The 27,843-nt window shown below is 32.3% G+C and overlaps 1 long non-coding RNA gene across 1 annotated transcript; it reads right to left on the bottom strand.

The window, feature by feature from the left end:
- Positions 1-238: 238 nt before the first annotated feature.
- On the bottom strand, positions 239-27,675 carry LOC117687528 (uncharacterized). The gene is made up of 3 exons (XR_010714164.1): positions 27,171-27,675; positions 6,237-6,422; positions 239-2,192 (listed from the first exon to the last, which is right to left on the bottom strand). It is a non-coding gene; the product is annotated as an uncharacterized lncRNA (long non-coding RNA).
- Positions 27,676-27,843: the final 168 nt, after the last annotated feature.

Below are 27,843 nucleotides of genomic sequence, written 5' to 3'. Positions count from 1 at the left end.
TCTCAGATGGAGAGAACTAATTTTTGCCTGCTGTTCAATCCAGATTCATTTTTACACTAATATGTATATTTTTGAATAAAATATTTCTTAAACTACAGCAAGATTTCTGTCAAATATATTCACCAAAAGATTCGAAATGAAAAACTTAGCCAATAATAAAAAAAACCCTATAAAACGAATATTGAAAATAAACTTTTTATTGTTAACGTACACAGACATTAGTAATGTAGGTCATAATTATTTTGGTATGAAAATCAAATTTTAGGCGTCATTTGCGTCAATCCTATTCAAATGTGGTGAAAAGACGGCGGTCTCAGACATTCACTATTGGACAAAATGAACAAGGTGATTTAAATCTATGGCGGCCTTTTTAGTCAAATTCCATCTGATTATTGAATAAAACAATCAATGCCCAACCTGAGTCAACACATTAAATGTTACATTATAAAAACAGAGAGCTTTCAATTTTAGATAATGCAAACAATAACTACAATACCACAACTGTGTTAATACAAAAAGTTAACAATTTTCGTCCCTTTCAATTTTTTCTGAACAATTTCTGAATAAAGTGGGAGAACTATGTCAGCTGTTTTAGGGCACATCACCCGTGTGAAAGTTTTCATAATGAAATATAAATATAATATCAATGAAAACATTCTTCTTTCAACGTATTTCCACATATATTTTCAACTGTGCTTGTTAAGTTATATTCCAGTTTTATAGTGTTGTTTTAGGGTTTCGTAAAGAGCTACTTGATTACTATCTACCGGTAAATAAATACAAAAACTACTCTTACAGGTTACACATTCATTATGTTTTGGTCTTAAATAATTCTTGGATCTAAAAATATTTATGAAGCGTCGAACAAGCATACGGTTATGATTACTTATCAATGGCAAAACATTGGTATCAAATATCTCACCGTTGTCGTTATTGCGTTAAATTCACTGTAATACAGGTACAACTATTTCAAAGTCTAATACACATGGAATGTGTCTTACTAACAATAAATTACATCTAAAGTATTTCAGATAATGACTCACTAAAAACGAAATAAACTTCCCGAGTGTTAAATGCGTTACGAACGGGGTGAATCGGGTTTCTACTTACAGGCATATATACCTTTCGTTACAACATCGACTAATATTTCTCAGAAACAAGTGGTTTTTCGAACATTACTTTTCTTTTTACTTAAAACGACAGTCCCAAACAAAGGGGAAATATATAATTTATACCTTCCTAGTTTGATGGCGAGTATTTTTTTTTCAGACCGGGAGCTACAGACCTGCAGCTAAATACGACAGGTGATATACAAACCTTTTCAAATGACTTTAACACATAATACGAATGACGGTAAAACAGCATTGTATCAACAGTAGTGTTAAATGGTACTCTGGAAAATCTTGACTGTTCAATGCAATCGGGATATAAATTTCCAAATTTTAGTTCCCAAAATCCTTTTGTAAACGTGCATTCGTGTCAGTCTTGAAATTCTTTTTTAAAGGGGCATAGTCACGATTTTGGTCAAATTTTATTTTTCTGTTTTTATTAATTACAATGCTTTAAAAAAGCATTTCTAGTGATTAGAAGACGTTTGAGAGTCAGTCGTAGAGTTTTAAATCTTTGTCATGTAAACAAGGCGTGTGCCCTGTTTTTGTTTAAACAGGCTCAATATACAAGTAAAAATCTTTTTCAAAGTAATTTGTTTATCTTCTTATTCATTTTAGGCATAGCTAGACAGTTTCTAATATTTAACACATTCATTTTAAGTCTAAAACTGGAATTTTCACGTCAACATTCAAAATGTAAACAAAAGCTTTGTTTGCATTGCAAAGAATTGTAACTCAGTAATTCGCTTGTAACTCAACGATTGACACTCAAATTTTGGTTGCCCATTAAAAATGCCCTAGTGAAGCACTGTTAACAAAAAATCATATTTTACCAAAATCGTGACCAAGCCCCTTTAACTTACGAGAGTCTAGATTTTCAGTATAAACGACAAATGAACTTATAAGCGCTCCCTCCGCTGGATGCCTCTTGTAAACGTGAACTGGTGTCAGTGCGAAGGTAGGTACCACTACCAGGTTCTCCCGCATCCCAGTTGAAGTAGGTTATAACCTGTCCGTCATCGTCAATAAAGTTGGGTCCTGACCTAGTTCCTTGTAGATATATCGGTCCAGTGTTAAACGTATCTACAAAATAGTTATTTTGTATATGTGGTAAGTTCTAATGAGTCAGAAGAACAATTACAGTACTGAAGTACTGTCGGGATTTGGTTTAATTTATTATTATCAATTTTAAAATCAACGATAAGTTATTTGGCGTGGCAAGTAGTTTCTAATCTGCATTTGAATTACGCACATTTTTAACCGGGTTTTCCAACGGAAAAATCCGGTTATTAAAATGGTGAAAATGGCGGGCGGGCGGCGGGCGGGCGGGCGGATGGGCGGGCGGGCGCCAAAAGGGTACCCTCATTGTACGGATAACTCCTCCTACAGTTTTCAAGATAGGAAGTTGTTCTTTTGCAGATCAATTGTACATATATCAGAGGTGTGCATATTGCTAGGATTTTGATTTCTGATAATTTATCGAAAAAATACCAGCTTTTGAACTTAGTCATTTTTTGGCAAAATGTTGCATATAGGGTACCCTCATTGTACGGATAACTCCTCCTACAGTTCTCAAGATAGGAAGTTGTTCTTTTGCAGATCAATTGTACATATATCAGAGGTGTGCATATTGCTAGGATTTTGATTTCTGATAATTTATCGAAAAAATACCAGCTTTTGAACTTAGTCATTTTTTGGCAAAATATTGCATATAGGGTACCCTCATTGTACGGATAACTCCTCCTACAGTTCTCAAGATAGGAAGTTGTTCTTTTGCAGATCAATTGTACATATATCAGAGGTGTGCATATTGCTAGGATTTTGATTTCCGATAATTTATCGAAAAAATACCAACTTTTGAACTTAGTCATTTTTTGGCAAAATATTGCATAAAGGGTACCCTCATTGTACGGATAACTCCTCCTACAATTCTCAAGATAGGAAGTTGTTCTTTTGCAGATCAATTTTACATATATCAGAGGTGTGCATATTGCTAGGATTTTGATTTCCGATAATTTATCGAAAAAATACCAGCTTTTGAACTTAGTCATTTTTTGGCAAAATATTGCATATAGGGTACCCTCATTGTACGGATAACTCCTCCTAAAGTTCTCAAGATAGGAAGTTGTTCTTTTGCAGATCAATTGTACATATATCAGAGGTGTGCATATTGCTAGGATTTTGATTTCCGATAATTTATCGAAAAAATACCAGCTTTTGAACTTAGTCATTTTTTGGCAAAATATTGCATATAGGGTACCCTCATTGTACGGATAACTCCTCCTAAAGTTCTCAAGATAGGAAGTTGTTCTTTTGCAGATCAATTGTACATATATCAGAGGTGTGCATATTGCTAGGATTTTGATTTCCGATAATTTATCGAAAAAATACCAGCTTTTGAACTTAGTCATTTTTTGGCAAAATATTGCAAATAGGGTACCCTCATTGTACGGATAACTCCTCCTACAGTTTTCAAAATAGGAAGTTGTTCTTTTGCAGATCAATTGTACATATATCAGAGGTGTGCATATTGCTAGGATTTTGATTTCCGATATTTATCGAAAAAATACCAGCTTTTGAACTTAGTCATTTTTTGGCAAAATGTTGCATATAGGGTACCCTCATTGTACGGATAACTCCTCCTACAGTTCTCAAGATAGGAAGTTGTTCTTTTGCAGATCAATTGTACATATATCAGAGGTGTGCATATTGCTAGGATTTTGATTTCCAATAATTTCTCGAAAAAATACTAGCTTTTGAACTTAGTCATTTTTTGGCAAAATGTAGCATATACATGTAGGGTACTCCATTTCACTGGATAAGGGTTGACATGGATTATGGATACAGTTTACATAAAAGAAAACCCGGTTTGCTGTCACATTGACAGCTTTTCACTTGTTATAATATGAATTATCGAACTTTTCCGGTAAGAATTTCGAGAAAACCTCATATCATAATCATGTTATGTAATATTTAACGATAGAATTAAGGGTGTTGTTTACTCAGGGTTTGGGTTCTCAAATTCCGATTGTTATAAAGTTCAATGTAATGAGTAAAATTTGTTCTAAACACAAAAAGTATTTATGAAATGAATTATTATTGACAAAACATTCAATATTTTTACTTTATTATGGAATTAGGCTCAATCAAAAATTGACTTTTAGCCAAACAGGAAATTCGGACTAAATTTTGCAGATTTTGTTTTCTGCTAAAAGTTTATTGGCAGCAGTACTAGTCTATTATTAAAAGTTAGGATTTTATATTTAAGTCTATGTAGTTTTGCAATTTTCCGTTGGTTTTACCTCCCTTATTCATTAAAATAATCTTATGGCACGAATTATAATAATATTGAAAAATGCTTAAAAACGATTAAAGACACCATATCTCAAAATTTTGATCATTGACCTCATATTAAGTTTATGACAACAGAATAAGGTCAATATAAGTAGTTCAATACCATAAATGTTTTTGTATTATTATCATTCAATTTTTTGTAAAATTGGATCAAAAATGGGAAGGGATTTGAAAACTGATAGAGGAAATTCGGACTGGATTATTTCTTAAAATTGTTGCTGAAATCTTAATGCTGTGTACTTATTTAGTGCCACTACCATTCATAAACTGTATCTTATTTTTTAAAGTGTTTAATTATTTGTAATATTTCTATAATTAAGAAAATCTCAATCGTAGAGTAAAATTTTATGGGATTTTTCGTGATTTTTCAATTAAATATTCAATGGCCATTAACTCAAGAAGTACGTCATTGACCTACTTTTCTGAAAGTGAAAAATAACAATACAAGAAAAGGTCTATAAGAAACAATAGATGGTTTTTCATTATTATCAGTGGATTTTTTTTCATTCTGAGAAAACGTCATCCTTAATTCCATCAAACTGTGTATCAGTAATCGAAATCTTTCTAAACAATTGTACACGTCTTGATCCAATAAATATTGAACTCTCCGTAAATCTCCGACTACCAAGAGAGACTCTCTGCTTGTCGGGGATTTACGGAGACAGCCGAGCGTCTGGTTGAACGAGACTATATTGAACTCTGGCGTAGGAATACATGCAACTACAAAAAACAATTAAATTGCTCGTACTATATAAAATCTTAGTAATCTCTGGGTATTTATAAAAAAAGTTTCTTTTGAAAAACAATGGTACAGCATACAGTTCCCCGAATTTATCTATTATTTTCAAGATCTACTTCTTCTCAGCGGTGATGATTTGTGCTTAGATCCAAACACTGTTTCACTTTCGTTTTGCCAGAGTAACTGCATAGGAGAGTTGATTAAAATCAACACCCAAAAATTATATATGAAAATAATATGGTGTTAATAGTGTGTGTTGAATGAGTCGGTAGCATAACCTCTTCGTCCAATCTTGCTCCTACTTTACTCGAATGATGCCTTTGGTCAAAGGGTGTGCAGTGATCTTGAGTTATGTTTGTAGGTCGAAGTCAAATCGGACAACGCAAAAAATCCTTTTTTCAGAGCATGAAACCCTTAACTTATCTTTATTTGGCCCATACTTCACATTAACAGAGCTTTCTAGTAAAGGGCGTGCATTGGCCTTGACCCAAGTCAAATTTGAAGGTCTTAGCAGATCTCTTCATAATCCAGTTTTAGACAATAACTCCTTTTCCCGTTTGCTTAATCTTGCTCAGATTTAACAAAAATGTATATGGGTACAGATTAATGAGACTGAATTTAAGTTTTGTGCCAACTATAAATTTTGTAAGTAATAGGTCAAGGACATATAAAAATTCATATTTCCTGTCATAGGGACAATACGGTGAGAGGGACCTTTTGTGATGGTTACGTTACCATTTCTATGATGTTTAGTATGATGCTGATAGGTTGAGCCATGTTGTTAGGCGACCCTGCAATTGTTGTAAAAATAGTTCTGACCTCGTTGGCCAATGGCTGTCAGGAATGAAATCAATATTTATGATGTAATGCGTTTTATTCAGATTATTATAAACAAGTGCATACCTACATGTAAGAACATGATTAACATACAGATAAGACATCATTAACGCAGAAGAAAAGACAAACTTTTACAAAACAACAAATTTACATGTAATTGCATTTTGAATTCCATGATATTTTAACCTAATTCTTACCGATAATTGAAACAGCAAAATTGTAAATTTCATCCGAGTCTATCAACAAGAGACGACTGTTTGGATGCTCCGACTGGCATCTTGCGATGGCGTCAACGGCAATCAGCTCGATGGTGTTTAGATGATAACACATTTTAAGTGATTCATCCCAAATATAACCAATAGGACCAAGAGCATTACATAGATCTGAAAGAAAATGAAATAATGATGGAATTATACACGATGGAGTCGTACTCTGGCGCTCTTGGAAAACGTATATAGATTATTGTTATTATATATCATTGGGTGATTTATTTTTTTTTATGTCATATCAATAACTGCTGTCAAATGAGAAGACAAATTGGCTAACGCGCGTTACGATATTTTGTTCGCTCAACTGATGGAGTTCTTGAAACGACGACGCCGAAAATAAATCATTTCATGCCTATAATTACATGTCGTTTATAAATAAATCCATTATTTTGATACTAGTAAATTGGTCAAAAGTCAGATTAAAGAGGGATTAAATTTGTAACAGCAAGAATAGCTGTTTTCTACAATGCAGTTTGAACTGATTATCCCATAGACTGTTGAGATAAGCCTTGAAAATATAATCCATGCAAAGTTACGCTAGAACAATTGCCTTTTAACAATTGAATTAACTTTATTGTTGAATAACTGTAAAGCAACAAAATCTATTAAATAATTATGTTTGTCTTCTTGTGAAACACGCATGATATTATGTAAAATAATTAGAATCTGATTATAATAATGTTGATTTGATACATACTTCTTAACAAATTACGCAATACAATGATATCCGTCTCGAGCTCGACCTCGGATGCAAATTTTAATATGAGGCGAAAAAACGCGATACCATTTTGTGTAACGTTTGTTTTGGACAAATTTTGTGCATCATTTTCTTTATTAAAATATGGCTGATTGATTGGGAAAACTTTTGCATTATTATAAACATACTTAGCATAATAATCGTTTAAATTCGTGCACAATTATAGAATCGGACTGAGCACCTTTAACTTCTGATGCAGTTCTAAATCAAAAGTTTATCTCTTACTGAATCTTCAGCTATCTTTACTACACTGTAGATTCTTTAACGTCAGTAAGATTGATATAAGATGCAACTGAAAGAAGAGCCCTAGTCCAATCTAAAGATACTTGGGACAATTGGGGAAATAGCCTAACGTACAGGTAATTTTTGCAGGTCTATTCAAGTTTCAAACAGAAAATAAACAAAAGTTTAACATTTTTAAAATTAATTTTGTTAGTTACTGTATTTTCAAAAAATTCTATTTTTCCAATTATTCAATTATTTTCTCACTCAAAATTGTCAATGTACCCCTCTCTTAAATAAATTAAGGAATAAAGCAGACTCATCGACACTTTGAGTGATAGTTGCATCAGGTGGAGTTTGGCTCTCGGTGTACAGAATTAATGATTACGTTTACTCAGGGGTTGAGATTTCAAAAAACATTTTTACAAAGTTCAATACCTGAGGTCAAAATTGTTTTAAAAATACAAAATAACAATGTTATTAATAAATATCGATATTAATATCCATGTTTTGAATATTTGAGGAAGATATGCAACGACAAAGGTAGACAAAATTGAAACAAGAAATTCGGACTATTTTATTTTTCATTTTTCTTATTTTCTCTTTAAAACTTTTTGCAGCAATAAAATTGCAATAGTTTCTACGTGTTTTTCCATATCATTTTACATGTTTTATGATGGTATTTTTTCGAGTATAATTTTATATGGCTTGCTTGGGCGCTTTAAAATACGTAAAATTAATTCCAGATAGATTAGCTCGAAAATTTGATCATTGACCTTACATAAAGTTAATGTCAACAGAATACAAACAATGAACTAGTTTTAGGTTATCAATGGTTTGGAGCTCCTATTAGTCATTTTATTTGTCAAACTCGGTCAAAAATGGATAGAATTTGAGAATTGAAAGAGGAAATTCGGTCTAATTTTAATTTAAAATATGAGCTTAAATCTTTTTATTGAAATAGGAATTTAGTAAAGCTATTTTATCATTTTCCAACCAACAAATCGTTTTAGCTCACCTGAGAGTCGATCTGACTATGATGAATTTGCTTGTTGTGCAACAGTTCGCGTATGAAGGGAAATTTTTGAAACATGCAAAATATATTGGTGCCGATTAGTGAAATAAATTGAGGCTTAATATTTCAATGCGTTCACAGTTTTCATACATGACGTTGGTGTTAAGCTTGTTCTGATTTTCGTTTCGTTTTCATTATTTATGCTTTGTAACCTAGGAACTATCCTCTGTATTTCGTGATATTTACGTATCAAATCAAACAGAGACTTCGGTAAATCAAACAGTTAACTGTTTACCTGCACAAATTAAGCAAAATCGATATCTGATGTATCAATAAAGTACTGAAATACAATTCATATCTATCGGTATTCGGCATTATCTTTTGCGTAATGGTAGATTAATGCAATAGGTTTTGTTGAGATGCTCGGCATTTTCTTGAGTTTATTCGGTTTAAATAGAGTTTGATATCGCTGACGGAAATATGTAAGTACATGTATATACATGTATATTTATGATTCATTTCGAAAAAATAAATTGTGTTCTTTATTTGTTATAGTGCATGTTTCTTATTCGGTTTAAACAGAGTTTGATATCGCTGACGGAAATACATGTATGTAAGTATATACATGTATATAAGTATATACATGTATATAATTATATGATTCATTTCGAAAAAATAAATTGTGTTCTTTATTTGTTATAGTGCATGTTTCTTGTATTTAATTGTTTACAATTTTTATTTACTAACCATATTTGAGTGTTAAGCTTCGAATTATAAGCAAGATACAGAGATTTGCTCACAATTCTATGTTTGCACAGATCTTAAAAACTAAAGATTAAAAAAGTAAAAGAAAAATTGTCAATATTTATTTAAAAATTTTCAAAATCTATTCTTCCAGTAACCAACTTTAACAACTTATTGTATTGTAAACTTAACCTTTTTTCGTCATTTTTACTCCTACTATACATGTGATCCTTGACTGTGTGTGTGTACATTTGTATAAACTGATTTTGAACCTTAAATACCAGTGATCTGGTCTTGAGTGAATAAAAGAATTGAAAATCTTAGGCCATTTTTTTTTCCATTTTAAATGCTGAATAGGAAATACCAAGTTAAAAATCTTAAGCTGAATGTAAAAAACTCATGTGAACAAAATATGACTCAAACCTAGGCGAACTGTGAGCTCTGTATCTTGCTTATAATTCTACGATTGACGCTGAAATTTTGGTTGAACATTAGAAATTCTATATGAATTAAAGTATGTTAAATACTTGTACAAACAAAATAAAAGAATGATATTCTGTATATACCTACTCTCTGGGGCCCCCTCTTATTCTGTATATACCTACTCTCTGGGGCCCCCTCTTTATACAATAAATAATGTGAAATCTACATTAATTTTGATAGTTTTTCGGACACGAGTAAATAAAAACGACATCTTTAAAACAGTTTCCATAGTTCTGACACATTTCTATTGCGGGGATAAAGTAATTATCGCTATTCCTAAGAAAATATCACAGCGGAAAATTATCCTGGTTTGTACGCGAAGTAAATAACAGTCATTTAATTATAATGGAGAAGACAAATAAAATTTTTAATGTTTTTAATTTGAGGAATTGAGCACATTGAGGTACAATTTTCTTCTTCACATCTATACATGTAGGATTTTTAAAATAAAAAACAATTACTATTATATTTTTTAAAAAAAATACAATAACTAGTAAGTAGTTGATGAAAAAAATGTACCTATATCCTCTCATATATTTTGATCACTTTACAAAGTGTGTGGGGGGGGGGGGGGGGGGCAGAACGAAAATATAGGGAATTGGAAGTTAACAACTTAACAGTGTACCCCTACCAAATGTTTAGTTTTTAAATTATATCTTGCGTAGGATTTTCTTATTCTGGTAAAAAATAGTAGTTCATGAAGGTACAGTGTCAAAGATGGAAAAATAGGTGTAAAATTCGATTACTTTACAATATAATTTTTTATTCTACCGAGGGACCATATGGCACACTATCTTTTGAACGCCCATTGTATCTCAGGTGAGCGATGTGGCCCATGGGCCTCTTGTATTATTTCTAATCATTGTAAAATAAAGAGAACCTTGGGAAGTTTGAACAATTTTGACAACATTCAGAGGTCACTAGCATAAAAAAGGTATTTAAAAGTGATAACTAGCACCCGACAGTTGGGCTATAATGTACAATAAGTAGTTTTTCATTCCTAATAGTGGATTTTTATTCGCTCCTGATCTGAGTAAACGTAATCCTGAACAAGAACATGTATTCCTTGTAATGCGATTGACTTTGAAAAAGGAATTTCTAAGAAACATTATCTTTACATAGTTAAATTCAAGAAAGAAGCTGTCAATGTGACAGCAAATGGTAACTTCGTTTGTATGAAAAGTATCCATAATCCATTTGTCAGCTCTGAATTGATAAACACTACCTATTAAGAGAAATGGGGACTCCATATGCAGTACAAAAACTTATCTTGAAAAGGGTCAGAGGAGTTATCTGTACAATATCATGGTTATTTTATATGCAAGAATCTGCAAAATCATGGATACCTTCTACCGCTAGTATATTTAACAAAATATCGAAATCCAAATAATTTGCACGTATTTACAAATGATCAACAAAACAAACAATTTATATCTTAGAAACTGTAGGAGGGATTATTCGTACAGTATGGGTACATTTTCGAGAGCCACCCGCCCGTCATTTAAACTGCTAGACTTTGACCCGTGCGTGCACGGGTTGACATTGCATACCGGACATTTACGAAATAGGTACATCGACACACCGTATTATTGTTATCTACATAACAAAGCTACAAGCCTACAATAATGCTATTAATTTCACTACACTTTCCTTAGTTTGAATAATCTGTGTCTCGGGAAAGGCCCTCATCACAGTTGGAATGCCTCCCATATACCCGCAGTGTAGCAGAAAATTGCAGAATCGTTCCGGAACGATTTTGGAGATAATTATGGAAGAATTCAACACTTTTTTCCAACGTACACGTATTTTTTTTTGCTACAGAGACAATAAACGGAATGCATTTTATCGTAAAGCTGGGTCCGTAGGACATCATTCATTTTTACGATAAAACATATTCTATCTTTACTCTACTAAGAAATATATTGTGAATTTTTTTTGCATGCAATCAAAAAGTTTTTGTCATCTCGAAGAAAAAAGTAAGTACTTAGTTGAAATGTATTTTTGTTACTGTATACAGGGAAATATTCGCCCCCGTTTTATTTTCGCCACTTTTGTCATCGTTATCAGCGGGCGTATTTAAAACTGGGCGAATTCCAATGCTCCAATTTATGACGGGGCGTAACTGTTTGGAAATGTAGAAGGGCGAAAATAACATTGGGCGAAAATAACTCTGTATACAGTATTTTGTACTTTCTCTCATAAGAAATCATTTATAAATACGAACAGAATATATAGCAAATTTCCAATGAAAATTTACCCGTTTTTGTATTATCATTTCTGAGTTTATTTATGCAAATATGATATTGTGGAAACATAAAAATTAAAGATCTTGTTAGCGTGAATGTATTGCGAAAGCGCAAGATTGTAAAATACAAAAAACCCAGATGATTTTCGGAATTTTATGAGGAATTTTCGTTGATTATTAATTAGCGAAGCTTAACTGAAAAAAAAAAACAAATTGTAATCTTCAAGTACCAATGATGATTAAAATATATAAAACAAAAGACAGTAATCCTTCCGATTAATCGGCATTAAAGACACAAAATTCGAGTCTATTTTAATATAGTAGTATAGATTTCAATAACCGTATTCTTCCTTCGGAAATCCCGGTTAAAATGTGCTTATGTTTAATACTAAACAGTGCTCTTTAAAGGCCATTCATGATACTGACCATGGTATTTTGTAACAAATGTTCGGAAATCTTAGGCGGTTTACTGTTTTTATTTATTCAAAGAAGGGTTACGAGGATTGAAGATAATAAAATAAATTCGAAGCTTAACCTTTATTTCCATTTTTCTTCGTTTTACTATTTATGTACATAAATTACTGTATGTAATATTGTTGCATTTTGAAGCCAAGGATTTTATATTTAAACTGTAGAGTACAATTTGGTTGGAATTTTATAGATATAATAAACATAAATGTTCATTGTACACGCTTTCCAGTCTCCGAAAATTAAGTTTATTTCATTTGCAGATCGCTTCAAACCATAATCCATGCTTGAGATATGAGTGTATAAATTCATCGCTGATAATAAAATAAAATGATTATTGCTGGTATTTTTTTCGATCAATACATGATGATTTAGCTACCGTCGACGTATATTATTGACCTCGCCTCCGGCTCGGTGAATATCGTACTTCTCGAATAGATAAATCATCGTATTGACCTCAGAAACAACAATAATTGTATAGGGTATGTTTTTAAATTTCCAATGAAGTTTTTTGAAATTTAATATTTGTACAGAGTAATCAATTAGTCAAAAACAACAGTAAACCGTATATTGCAACAGTTGAACACGCAGATCGTTCAACCGATTTTGTTTTTAGACCCGGGAGCTACAAACCTGCTCAAAGAAAACTCTATGCACATGTCTAATATTTCCTTTAAAGACATTGGACACGGTTTGAACTAAAAAAAAAAATTAATCAAAATCTATTTTCTGATATTTGATGTCTAGAGTGGAATTCCCCGTAGAATTCTTATTTTTAGACGTGTATTGAAATCTGAAAAGCTAGAGGGGGCGTTTGAAAAAGGAAGTCTTGTGATTTTTTTATACTATAAAAGTATTGAGTGAACATCGTTTGAACCCAGATGTATATATTGATAAAGAACAATTTGAGAAAACGTGCGGCATAAATTTCTTGGGATATGCTTTACCTATATTGTGAAATTAATTGCCTCTGAGTCAGGGGTTCCAGAAATAGGATGCGGCCAAATGGTTATGTAGTGAAAATGAATTAATTCTTTTCACAATTTCTTCTCGCTTTACATAGCACGGAAGCCAAGAAACCATTGAGATGATGACCATCTCAAAGGGTTCCACTTAAGTAATTGACAATAGAATGAAAAGCATTTCAGAGAATATTTGTGTTTTCACTTTGGTTTTATAACTTAAAAGCTTTCCAGTTGGCATATAACTTTTGGTTCAATCTTATTCCCCCTTTCCCACTGGCAATATTTTGTTAAATCTGATACAAGATTTAACAAATGGGAAATAATTTATGGTCTAAAAGTGAATTACGAGAGATCTGTAATGATTTTCACATTTGTCCATGAATCTTGGTCACTGCGCTTCCTTTAGTCAAAAGCTCTGTTTATGCTGAAAAGAGCTAAAATGAGTATATATGCTATGAAAACTAGGGAATTTTCGTGGTCTGATGTGACCTGGACCTACAAACATCAGTCAAGATCACTTCACTCCCTTGGACATATAGGCATTCTATGAGCCAGATTGGACAAACCGGAGAGAAGATTATGCTTTGGAGAAAGATTTTGCATATACTTTTGCTGAATTGTGAAGATCATGACCCATAGGTTTGGGGCATAAGACCGGCCATGTAGTAAAATTGCATTGAACGTTATATTTTTGGCTAATTTTATTGTATTTAGCGCGTCGGCGCACCCGCGCGTCCATCTCATCTCTTTTATTCCAAGTAAAATCTTCCCGTAGTAAAACACTCAAATGACGTCGATATTTCTTTATTTTAAAGCATTATCGCTTACATTTATGTCAAGAAATTTCGACCCCGATAGTAATTACCTTGACAAATAGTTTATACTTTTATAACGGTAGGCGGTAGAGCTTTATAAATCGCAGATTTATTCTTCAGTTACACGAACCAAAGTTCTTTGCATTTCATTTTCAATTCATAATTTGACAATGGACATTGTCTATTTTGCTATAACTTTGAGGGGTTAGAGCTTTTGCTTTTATTTTCTTTGTACATGCATCAGCTAACATTTTTTTGAAATCTTTAATATGACATTGATACTGGAGTCCAGTCTACTTTTGTATGATAAATCATGACATTAAACGCCAACAGAGACATAAATAACATAAACACAAATGTTTTTTTATGTCTCTGATGTCACGCAGGGTATCGGTGTTTTACAAACACATATTGTCCGTATTTATTAATACCAATTATGATTGTTTAGAAATTGGAATTGTTGAGTCAATAGTCTAACTGGCCTAAACATTTTAAACCGGGGTATGTTGTCGTCCATGCTGTATGTAAATGTACATGTATAACTAAGTGATTTAATCGCAAGATTTGTCCATACTGTTCTTAGGGTGAATGTTTACACACGGCTCATCGTCGTCTGAGCAATAATATCGTAAGGTTAATGACAAGAAGGCCCATGGCTTGCACAAACATTTTCTATAACTTAAAATTTTATCCCGCACCTATTCACGATACATTTGTCTTATTTTATCAAGAGAACTTCTTTCCAATTTAAATAATAATACAAGGTACTACTATACATATATGCGCAAAGGATAACCAAATAATATGCTTCCCTCTCAGCCTTGAACCTGTACCTAATTATATGATCAATGAATACTTATCCAGGGTACGATTTCACCGTGTGGATGGTGGTCCAGGGCACAGATGTCTGACGTTTTAATATTAATTTTAGAAATAAGACAAATCTCTGTACTACAATAATAATTATTATACATGTAGTACAGAGAATTATATCATTATCGCAAGAAATATTTGTAACATCATCCAGCTGCTTGCGCTTCCCTCTCCCCAATGCTCTCGAGAAAAAATAAAGCTGATTTCTAGTTGTATTTAGCATTATATGAAAATAACATGAAGTTTGATAACAAAAAACGTAAAATTGTATTATAACGAACGCATCAAACAAACAATTCACAGTATTAAAACATTTTTAGATTTTTCTCTCATTCATATATCATCTCTACATTCTCATATACGAAATGTTTCTTAAATATTTCTATAGAAAAAGACACCATGTCCCTCATTGATAGCAGGATTATTTATTAACTTGTACATCAATTACCATCGTTGTTCACTACTCATTCTGGCAGAGGTAAACATCGTGCCCGATGAAAATAAAATCGTATAATCGATAATCTAATTTACAAACAAAATCTGTTGCGCGGGACGCCATATTTTTACAGTTGAAGGGGATAAACTAACACATAATGTTCATAGTGTTCACGGGCCCGTGTCACTAAAAGGTGAAAGATAAGACGAAACTTAAGTTAGGCCTTAGGGCGTACGCCAAAATTTAGTCCGGCGTAAATTGTTTCACAAGGAGGCGTACGCCTGGCCGTAAATACTAGTATCGGACTAAGTTAAGGCCAGACTTACGTCCTTGACAACGAGCTTATGCACATGCGCGTACAGATGATAAACAGTAGATAGATAGATAGATAGATAGATAGATAGATAAATAGATACTTGTCAATTGTGTTTGCGAGAGAGAGAGAAAAAAGAGAACCGCAAATTCAGGAATTGGTTACATTTAAAGTAGTACATTTTGGTTAAAAATTAATCCTGTCAAGTGACAAAGTCACACAGCAAAACTTGCTGAAATGTTTTATTTAAAAGATATATTTGATGAAGCATATAGGATATGTTCATTCAAAATTATTCACTCAACAGAACTATTTTAATATCGATATCTACGATGGTTTCACCATGTTTCGAACACCCTTGGAATTGTCCTTTTGATCATGCGTCAATTATGGCCCGAGTATAAATATTCTTTATGAAATTTTCTGGTTTCCTCTTGCTTAATGATTAAAAAAAAATCAGTGAATTTGTTTAAACATACAAAATATAGCGAATTAATGCGGTAATGAGCTATTCAACCATCGATCGGACAGCCATACAGTAGATATTAAAAATAAAGAAATTTTCTTTTTTCATGCAAAATAAAAAACCCAATTGGTTCGGATAAATATATTTATTACTCTCATATTTTGATTTGTGTCAATGTAAAATAATGGAGCAAAAATGACCTAGGAAATAAATGATGAATTCCAAGGCTAATTTTTTTTAACACAATTTGTTTCAGAAGTAATCTTTTGAAATTATTTAATTGGAAGGGTACATTTTCACTTGTTCCTTTCAAATGCCGAACATTCAAATTACCTTTGTTTAAAATGTGTGTAACCCAGTTTTTAATGATGGCGTGTTTTACGATGCCTATATTGCTATTTTTTGGACAATGTGATAGTCAAATTCTTTATAATTAAAGTCCATCAGTTCTAATTCATGAATACATTAAAGTGCATGTTTGACCAAAGTTATCCGATCCAAGGCACAGATGTATGTGTCTGATATATGGGAAACTCAACATAAACTGCCCAAGTACACTTACATGTGTATTTAGTATACTGAACGAGGCTTCGTATAAATAAGTTAATAGAAAAGGTGTATGTAACCCACGAAATAAAATCTATTTAAACTGGAGTCAGTGTTTTGCATCGGTCGTGTGATAAATACATTATCTAATGTTTCAAAAAGATTTCAGGACTTTTGACGATTCTAAAACACAGTTGAAGCCTTCATTATTGTTTAGCCTTTACATTTTAACAATACATAAGATACTTTTGTGATTTACCTTAGTTTAACTACCTAAGTATGAAACCTTTTACTCACCAAAAATGAAATATAAAAAAAAGGGAAAAAAAACTAGACACGATCTCGTTGCGAGCAACGAGGAGGTCTTCCGTGCGATTTTTTGAAGGTTATATGACCTTGACTTTGATATTTGACTCTTTATCTCCTTATCGGGGCAACAAAAAAAAATCGATGGTTGATTTTTGTTAGGAACATCATTCTCAGCATTTTATTCTATATTGATTTTCAAAATGACGCTTTTTAAAATATTTGTTCTGTTTGAGGTATGTTATCAAAGTTTTGTACTTCTGGCCCCTTAAAACCCATTAAAAACCCCTTAATACGGAACACATGATAAAATAATTATAACATATTGTTAAATAAATGTGAGATGAACATTATTGCTTCCTAAACATATTACAAAATATTTTTCAGTAAAGTGCTATCGAAGAAAGACGTTAGAGCACTTTTGGTCCCTAAAATAAAAAGATAGGTCTTTTGACATATTTAGTTCAACAAGTGTTTAGAAATTCTTTGCCGTTTTTGAGCTATCTGGGATAGGACGTTTTAGGGGCCGACCCCTAATCTCCTTATTGGGGCCAGATAACGAAACTTTTAGGATTGAATATTGTTTAAAACATCATTCTAAGCATCTTTTATTCTATATTGCTTTTCAAGATATTTGTCCTTTCTGAGATATATTCGATCGAAGTTTTGGATTTCTGGCCCCTTGAAACCCCTAATTACGTAACGCATAATAAAATTTAATAATGTTTAGTTTTATTAGTGAAAGATGAACATTTCTGCTTTTTAAACATAATACAAAATATTTCTCAGTAAAGTGCTATGAACGAAAGACTTTAGAGCCCTTTTGGCCCCTAAATTGAAGGGCCAGCCCCTTTTTCTTGGCATCATACGAAAGTTCCTTTGATATTAAATATTTTGTTCAACAAGTGATTAGAAATTCTTTGCCGTTTTTTGAGCTATCTGGGATAGGACGTTTCAGGGGCCGACCCCTAATCTCCTTATTGAGGCCAGGTAACGATTCTTTTATGATTGAAAATTGTTTAAAATATCATTCTAAGCATCTTTTATTCTATATTGCTTTTCAAAATATTTGTCCTTTTTATGATATAATTGATCGAAGTTTTGGACTTTTGGCCCCTTAAAACCCCTAATAACGTAACGCATAATAAAAATTTTATAATGTATACTTTTATTTTTTAAAGATGAACATTTTTGCTTCTTAAACATATTACAAAATATTTTAAAGTAAAGTGCTATGGAATAAAGACTTTAGAGCCCTTTAGGCCCCTAAATTGAAGGGCCAGCCCCTTTTTCTTGGCATCAAACGAAAGTTCTTTTGATATTAAATATATTTTGTCCAACAAGTGTTTAAAAATTCTTTGCCGTTTTTTAGCTATCTGGGATAGGACGTTTTAGGAGCCGACCCCTAATCTCCTAATTGGGGCCAGATAACGAAACTTTATGATTGAATATTGTTTAAACATCATTCTTAGCATCTTCTATTCTATATTGCTTTTCAAAATATTTGTCCTTTTTGAGATATATTCGATCGAAGTTTTGGACTTTTGGCCCCTTGAAACCCCTAACTACGTAATGCATATTTGGCCCCTTGAAACCCCTAATTACGTAACGCATAATAAATTTTTTTATAATGTATAGTTTTATTAGTGAAAGATGAACATTTTTGCTTCTTTAACATATTACAAAATATTTCTCAGTAAAGTGCTATGAACGAAAGACTTTAGAGCCCTTTTGGCCCCTAAATTGAAGAGCCAGCCCCTTTTTCATGGCATCATACGAAAGTTCTTTTGATATTAATAATATTTTGTTCAACAAGTGTTTAGAAATTCTTTGCTGTTTTTGAGCTATCTGGGATAGGACGTTTTAGGAGCCGACCCCTAATCTCCTTATTGGGGCCAGATAACGAAACTTTATGATTGAATATTGTTTAAAACATCATTCTAAGCATCTTTTATTCTTTATTGCTTTTCAAAATATTTGTCCTTTTTAAGATATATTCGATCGAAGATTTAGACTTTTGACCCGTAAAACCCCTAATTACGTAATGCATAATAAAAATTTTATAATGTATAGTTTTTGTAGTGAAAGATGAACATTTTTGCTTCTTAAACATATTACAAAATATTTCTCAGTAAAGTGCTATGAACGAGAGACTTTAAAGCCCTTTTGGCCCCTAAATTGAAGGGCCAGCCCCTTTTTTATGGCATCCTACGAAAGTTCTTTTGATATTAAACATATTTTGTTCAACAAGTGTTTAGAAATTATTTGCCGTTTTTGAGCTATCTGGGATAGGACGTTTTAGGGGCCGACCCCTAATCTCCTTGTTGGGGCCAGAAAACGAACTTTTTAGGATTGAATATTGTTTAAAACATCATTCTAAGCATCTTTTATTCTATATTGCTTTTCAAAATATTTGTCCTTTTTGAGATATATTCGATCGAAGTTTTGGACTTTTGGCCCCTAAAACCCCTAATTACGTAATGCATAATAAAATTTTTATAATGTATAGTTTTATTAGTGAAAGATAAACATTTTTGCTTCTTAAAGGGGAAGGAAAGTCAAAAACATTATTTATTTTTTTTGATAAAGTGGTGTAAATTATCACATGTGGTCATGCTGTTTTGAAAATAAAATACGTAATTAAGCTTTAATGAACGTTTGAAGTTGGAGAAATCGTATTTACTGGAGGCTGACATGGTGTAGAACTCTTTTGTAATAAAAACCAAAAAAATTAATTATTTTGACGTCACAACATCTATTCCGGTTTGGTTTACATATACAAATGAATGTACACTGTGCTCTGAATATAATTAACGCTGGTTTATACCTTTCTGTTACTCAAATAATCGACTAAACAAAATTGATAATGTTTGAGTTCACACGTCAATCTAAAGAATAAATACATGTATCATTGTATGCATAAATATATGCATTTTTATAAGTAAATGACAGTTCTTCGCTAACTGAATAAATGTTATAATTGTAATCGGGGTGTTTAAAATTCATTCTTTAAAGTCGGAATTACCATGTCGAAATAACGACGGCAGCTATTTTCTATGATACTTGGCATCTGTTGACAATTTCCACATTTACGCGGAGATTTCTCCGACACTAACCTCCGCTTTTAGATTTCAACGAATATGCTCCATTTGACGTTAGTTTGTAATTTGCAAGGGTAAATGAACGGTCTCAAATCAATATTGTTTCAAATTTTCCAGAACTTGTCATTTAGAGCGAATATCATGATGTTATGTTGATAAGACAAATCGAAATAGACGGTGTGACGTCATAGATTAAAGTTCAATGGCAGCAACCATGGCGGCGGGAAATTTAAATTAAGCGATCGATTTTATTGATTTATTCATTGTTCCGGGGGGTTTTAATGAAAATAAATACGATTTACAATTATAGTAGATGATAACTAATTGATTTAATGTACAACATATTTTTAGTTTCCTTCCCCTTTAAACATATTACAAAATATTTCTCAGTAAAGTGCTATGAAAGAAAGACTTTAGAGCCCTTTTGGCCCCTAATTTTAGGGACCAGCCCCTTTTTCTTGTTATCAAAAGAAAGCTTCTGTAAATATAAATTTTATTTGCTCTATATATAATGTTAAAATATTTTTCAGGAAAGGAGATAAAGAACGAAAACCATTAAAAATTACGTCATTTTTTCAAACTCGATTTTCGGGTCCAGGCGAACTTCGACGCCTTTGAAGCCAGACAACCATAAATGCCTTTAAACACATCTACAATCTTTTGTCTACAATCCCCGAAAATTTAAATTCAATATCTTTTTTCGTTTAGGAGGAGATAGCAGGACAAAATGACCCTCTAAAAATCACTAAAACGTCAATATCTCCCGAACGGAAATGACGTCATTAAAATAAAAAATTATGTTTAAGGTTTTTATCAATATCTACAAGATCTGAAATTTTCACGGAAAACGGTCAAGTCGTTTTCAAGAAATCGCTTGTACAAAAAAGCGTCAAAAAAAAAATAATAAAAGGGACTAGACACGATCTCGTTGCGAGCAACGAGGAGGTCTTCCGTGCGATTTTTTGAAGGTTATATGACCTTGACTTTGATATTTGACCCTTTATCTCCTTATCGGAGCAACAATAAAAAAAATTGATGGTTGAATTTTGTTAGGAACATCATTCTCAGCATTTTATTCTATATTGATTTTCAAAATGATGCTTTTTAAAATATTTGTTCTGTTTGAGGTATGTTATCAACGTTTTGTACTTCTGGCCCCTTAAAACCCATTAAAAACCCCTTAATACGGAGCACATTATAAAATAAATATAATATATTGTTAAATAAATGTGAGATGAATATATTGCTTCCTAAACATATAACAAAATATTTTTCAGTAAAGTGCTATGGAAGAAAGACAGAGCCCTTTTGGTCCCTAAATTAAAGGGCCAGCCCCTTTTTCTAGGCATCATACGAAAGTTCTTTTGATATTAAACATATTTTGTTCAACAAGTGTTTAGAAATTCTTTGCCGTTTTTGAGCTATCTGGGATAGGACGTTTTAGGGGCCGACCCCTAATCTCCTTATTGGGGCCAGATAACGAAACTTTTATGATTGAATATTGTTTAAAACATCATTCTAAGCATCTTTTATTCTATATTGCTTTTCAAAATATTTGTCCTTTTTGAGATATATTCGATCGAAGTTTTGGACTTCTGGCCCCTTAAAACCCCTAATTACGTAACGCATGATACAAATTTTATAATGTATAGTTTTATTAGTGAAAGATGAACATTTTTGCTTCTTAAACATATTACAAAACATTTCTCAGTAAAGTGCTATGGAAGAAAGACTTTAGAGCCCTTTTGGCCCCTAAATTGAAGTGCTAGCCCCTTTTTCTTGGTATCATACGAAAGTTCTTTTGATATTAAACATATTTTGTTCAACAAGTGTTTAGAAATTCTTTGTCGTTTTTGAGCTATCTGGGATAGGACGTTTTAGGGGCCGACCCCTAATCTCCTTAATGGGGCCAGATAACGAAACATTTTATGATTGAATATTGTTTAAAACATCATTCTAAGCATCTTTTATTCTATATTGCTTTTCAAAATATTTGTCCTTTTTGAGATATATTCGATCGAAGTTTTGGACTTTTGGCCCCTAAAACCCCTAATTACGTAACGCATAATAAATTTTTTATAATGTATAGTTTTATTTGTGAAAGATAAACATTTTTGCTTCTTAAACATATTACAAAATATTTCTCAGTAAAGGGCTATGAAAGAAAGACTTTAGAGCCCTTTTGGCCCCTAAATTGAAGTGCTAGCCCCTTTTTCTTGGCATCATACGAAAGTTCTTTTGATATTAAACATATTTTGTTCAACAAGTGTTTAAAAATTCTTTGCCGTTTTAGAGCTATCTGGGATAGGACATTTTAGGGGCCGACCCCTAATCTCCTTATTGGGGCCAGATAACGAAACTTTTATGATTGAATATTGTTTAAAACATCATTCTAAGCATCTTTTATTCTATATTGCTTTTCAAAATATTTGTCCTTTTTGAGATATATTCGATCGAAGTTTTAGACTTCTGGCCCCTTAAAACCCCTAATTACGTAACGCAGAATAAAAATTTTATAATGTATATTTTTTTAGTGAAAGATAAACATTTTTGCTTCTTTAACATATTACAAAATATTTCTCAGTTAAAGGGCTATGGAAGAAAGACTTTAGAGCCCTTTTGGCCCCTAAATTGAGGGACCAGCCCCTTTTTCTTGTTATCAAACGAAAGCTCTTGTAAATATAAATTTTATTTGCTCTATATGTTATAGTAAAATATTTTCAGGAAAGGAGATAAAGAACGAAAACCATTAAAAATTACGTCGTTTTTTCAAACTCGATTTTCGGGTCCAGGCGAGCTTCGACGCCTTTGAAGCCAGACAACCATAAATGCCTTTAAACACATCTACAATCTTTTGTCTACAATCCCTGAAAATTTAAATTCAATATCTTTTTTCGTTTAGGAGGAGATAGCAGGACAAAATGACCCTCTAAAAATCACTAAAACGTCAATATCTCCAGAACGGAAATGACGTCATTAAAATAAAAAATTATGTATAAGGTTTTTATCAATATCTACAAGATCTGAAATTTTCACGAAAATCGGTCAAGCCGTTTTCAAGAAATCGCTTGTACAAAAAAGCGTAAGAAAAAAAAAATAATAAAAGGGAAAAAGAAACAAAGCAATAACAATAAGGTCTTCTGTTGGAAACGGAAGACCTTAAAAAAGAAACAAAGCAATAACAATAAGGTCTTCCGTTGGAAACGGAAGACCTTAATAAAAGTCATTTATTCACTTAGCGAGTTTTAAATTTCAAAAATATCCCGCTCACACATATTTTGCGTGGAAGTTGGGGAAAAAATGTAATGCCTGAAATGCTAAACATTTCTTGTACAAGTACACCTTTGCTCTACATATGCATCGTGTATATATATTTTCTGCATTATTCATTGCCCAATCTACTAAAAGATATGAAACGTAAATCAAATTATTGAATAAAAATAATCGAAAGAAAACTATATATAGATTGTCTAAATATGTCGTTTTAACATGTAAACGGCAAGTGCAACTATAAAGAATGTGCATAAAACACGGTAAGAAAGTTTCTATTCGAGAATTGGTACCACCTATCAAAACTCTCTATTTTCTTACTTTCATATGAAATTAATATTTACATGACAAATTGTACAGTTTAACATCACGGTCAGCACCGATATACTCAGCAACAGAATTAGCAATCATTTCATGTTTACGTCAAAAGTTACGACTACCCTTGGCTAGTCGTAGATTTTTGACTTAACTTAGGTCGGGCGTAAAGTTACGCCTTTTAGTGAAACGGACCTTAGTCCAAATATTTGACTCATGTCCGGATTTACGCCAGGCGTAAAGTTACGCCGGGCGTACGCCTTTCAGTGAAACGGGCCCCTGCTCTGTCAATCGAGCAGAGGCTGAGGCTTTTTATTTGGATAAAATGTGGCAGATAGTAAACATGTAATGTATTTCAGGTCACCTATCCTACTGCTGCCAGATCCTAGGAAATTTACTTTAATTTCCTGTACATTGTATGTTGTAGATATAAATATATGCATGTAGTGTGTACTGTATATAACACTGCATATCATAAAAAATGAACAATTCAAGGCCAGCAGGTCAATTTGTACAGAAGTGTTACAATGTTTTGGCTTTAGGGGCTAGGATATTAATAATCTGAGATTCTTTAGAATCTTTTCCAGCCCCTCCCATTTTTTAAACATTAAATTTGATATAGGGTCTTAACTCAAATAAAGATCTTAAAACGCAAAAATGTGATCCTCTGACAGGTCAATCGAAGGGCCATGGTTTTCGAGTGCCCGTCACTGCATGTAGACCTCTTGTGAATTTTCAACCTGGTTTGATAATTGAGCGTGCCTTTCAATTATACTGCACAACCTCCAATATGGCTATTTTTATCAAATGTGAGAATTGTAGACATTGTAAATCCATTTCAAAAATTTCATCTATAATTGTTAAAAATAAACTTAAAAATAAATTTGTGTTTGACTAGTATCAAGCATGTTTTTACAAAAGCGGCAGTTTATAAAATAAACACAAAACATTTTTTCAGTATCCTACACTTGATGGAATCAATAATATTATTTAACAGTTCAATTATTTTAATAGATTAAAATCTGACGGTTCGATATAGACACTGCAGCGGAATAACAACAGTTATACGATCTCCAGACTTCAAAAGTGATAATTTATAAAGAAAACTACCACCGGAAAATCTTATTTCTGCGTTATTACAGAAAGTAATGTAGTCATGATGAATCATGAATGAATCTTCGGGGGGATTAAAACGTACCGATATTCAATTTTAAGACTTTTTAAAATCACAGGGAAAGTTTTTTGTCACAAACCAAAGCTTTTTTTATTTTATAAAGACCTTCTCACAAAGCATCTCTTCCAAACCTTAAGGTAATTTTCAATCATGATTGTATTGTAAAAGATGTGTTAAAGTGTAATAAATATAAAAAAGATAGATTTTTCAAAATTATCCACTCCTTTTGCTTTTCTCCACCTTCCATCATTATGTACATAAATGTACATGTTTTTTTATTTTACTGATGGAAGTTTCTGTATTTAAATATAACTTTACTTCAATACACCGTAAAAATAATTGCATGATTTTTACATAATTTATATATGCGTGTGTGACCACGAAAAACGACAGCTAAAACAGAAAATCGATTTAAAGTTTTAGTTAGAATGGTGCCGCCATGATCTACTTTCTCCAAACAGTAATCATTATAGTTTATATGGTATTTCAAGCCCTCCATATTGATTAACATTCCCTATTATACAGAGGTAGCAGTTAAAAACAAATAAAAGTTTTACTTAATATGATTGATATCTCCATATTTACATTTTTTGTTCAGATTACAACTGCACGCTACGGTAATAGCTGCAGTTCTGTAGCTACCGGTTTGAAAAAAAATCGAATGGACGACCTGGGAGCTAAAGATCTAAGTGTTAAAAGTTGCAATGTAGGGCGCAAAAAAACTTGGATTGCGCTTGTTATGATCTATGTTTTAACGTAAATTACTTAAACCTTTTAAATTAAATATAATTCTAATACGTAATTTATTACCAATTAATCTTCCATAGCCTCTGGAGAATTTGGTTATACAAGTCCAATTTTTCCTCTCAAATATATGAAATTCAAGCATGCATAAATATGAAAATGGGGGAAAAATGTTCAGTTTGGGAGAAAATCAACTTAAAGTTTTCATAAAAACAAAAATCTCAGCAATGTTCGAACCCCTGACATGCGTGTTAGTAGACTGCACTACAGAGATAGATACCTAATTTTGGTGACATAAACAGTTTCCCAATGAATTGAAATCGTCTGTTGTTACGTATTGTCAAACCTTTAAACTGTATGCATCCTCTACTTCGGAGCGGGGAATATAATTTAACTTCTTTGGTGCATATATTTGACAACATAATACAATGTATTTTGGAGAGAATAAACCAGTGGAAATGTTCTTATTAAATGTAATCTGTGTTTTGTATGGAAAGCCAACGGTTTAATATTCTATCTGTGTAGTTATTTCGTTAAATGTAAATTGAGAAATGTGAAGTTGTAACTGTTATTTCGAACATTGTATTAAACCACTCGTAAGCGTTTTTTTATGACTTTCCGGGTTTCGGTAAATTTATGATTTCTAATGCGTTGGATGCAAGTTTGATATTATTTGTACTTGCGTCAATCGTGATTTGTATTTCTAGATCGTAAATACATATACCATGTATCAATTCAGTAATCCTCTATTTTGTTCACCTAGCGATCTTGTTAAAAAATAATTGATTCACTGAAAACTTCACTCGGCTGACATGAAATTGCAATTAAGTCTCTTGCTACTTCGCTCACTTTGCTTGGGATGTGTTTCCAATAGATTTGATCAAGAGAGAAGAGGAGCATCAAAATTTGCATTAGTTTTTATAACGTAAGGCACCTGCATCATTGGTTTTATGACTGAAAGGTCTGTATTCAATTAAAGGTAGAATTGCATTTTTTTTTTGTAAATTGTCTCTCTGCATTTTGGGTTCTTACTATACTGTTTAATCTGTAAATATGTACACGTAGACGCTTTAATCTTTTGCACATGAGGATGATAATTGAAAACCCATAATACAAAATTATCTACATTATTGCACAAGAATATTTGAGAAAAAAATCAGCACTATTAAGAGGTGTAAAAATTGCAATCTTGGTATTAAACCGTTTACGCCGAATAGCGTTGTTCTTGGTGATAAAAATGAGCATTATCTGGAATATTCAAAATATAAACAACAAAAAATTAAAAAAAGATCTCAGCTTTGTTTACATAACATATATTTTTGTTGAAAATTAGAAGACTAGTGCCTTATTGACGCATTTTAAATTTTGAAATCGAAAAATAAAATAGTGATCTAGGACCTTTGAAAGACGTATTTAATGTAGTTTAGATCAATCAAAATTATTAACTTTACCTATGTTATGGATGAACTACTTCAATTAACTACATTTCAAGATAATTAAACATCCGCTGCTATATTGGGTTCCACTTGAACTGAAACAACTCTTGATTTATCTTTTTGATGTGAATTGGGGTTAGTCACTGTGTATAGAAAAAAAATACTTACCTAGCATGGCGTTTCTAGTTGTAGCAAACTGGGTACTTATGCTTGTTGTCTGATCAAATTCGAATGAGGTTGTTGTATCCTCAGTGTTGCTCTCGGTTGTTCCGGCCTTTGCTTGTTTGTCTATATAATAACGGGCTCCGTATTTTGAACCCAAATTTGAAGAACTCGGCGAATAAACGGCAGAATAACCTTTGCAAGATGATTGAAAGTAGAACACCGACTCACAGTTTGGAATTAAAGCACATTGTGAAATACACTGGATGGCAGACAATGTGCGGTAAAGAAATACTTCTGGATCCAACGCTTCTTTATCGTTCAGTTCTCCGACTCGTTTGTATTTATAATAATCAATCTCCAAAGAAAAAATGTGACTTGCTAAATATATAAAATACACAAATGTTTTTGGTTTTAATATTAAATACATTTTTACAAACTTGACACTGCTTTATAAACTGGTTCAAGCGAGAGTGCTATGTAGAAGATACAAATGCTTTCTCGATCAGTGCAGGGGTCCATAATCCAATATAGCATAATATTGTGTTTACAAAGCGTGCCAAAGCCAATATGTTTTTCGATAAATCAAAAAATCGAACTTGCAGCATGTGAAAAACTTGTCTATGAAATATCCAGCTCAAGGATCGAATCAAAGAAATATATAAAAGGGTTTTTTAGA

The sequence above is a fragment of the Magallana gigas genome, chromosome 5 (genome assembly GCF_963853765.1).
Source record: "Magallana gigas chromosome 5, xbMagGiga1.1, whole genome shotgun sequence".
Classification (NCBI taxonomy): domain Eukaryota; kingdom Metazoa; phylum Mollusca; class Bivalvia; order Ostreida; family Ostreidae; genus Magallana; species Magallana gigas.
This window is presented reverse-complemented; position numbering and strand designations above follow the sequence as displayed.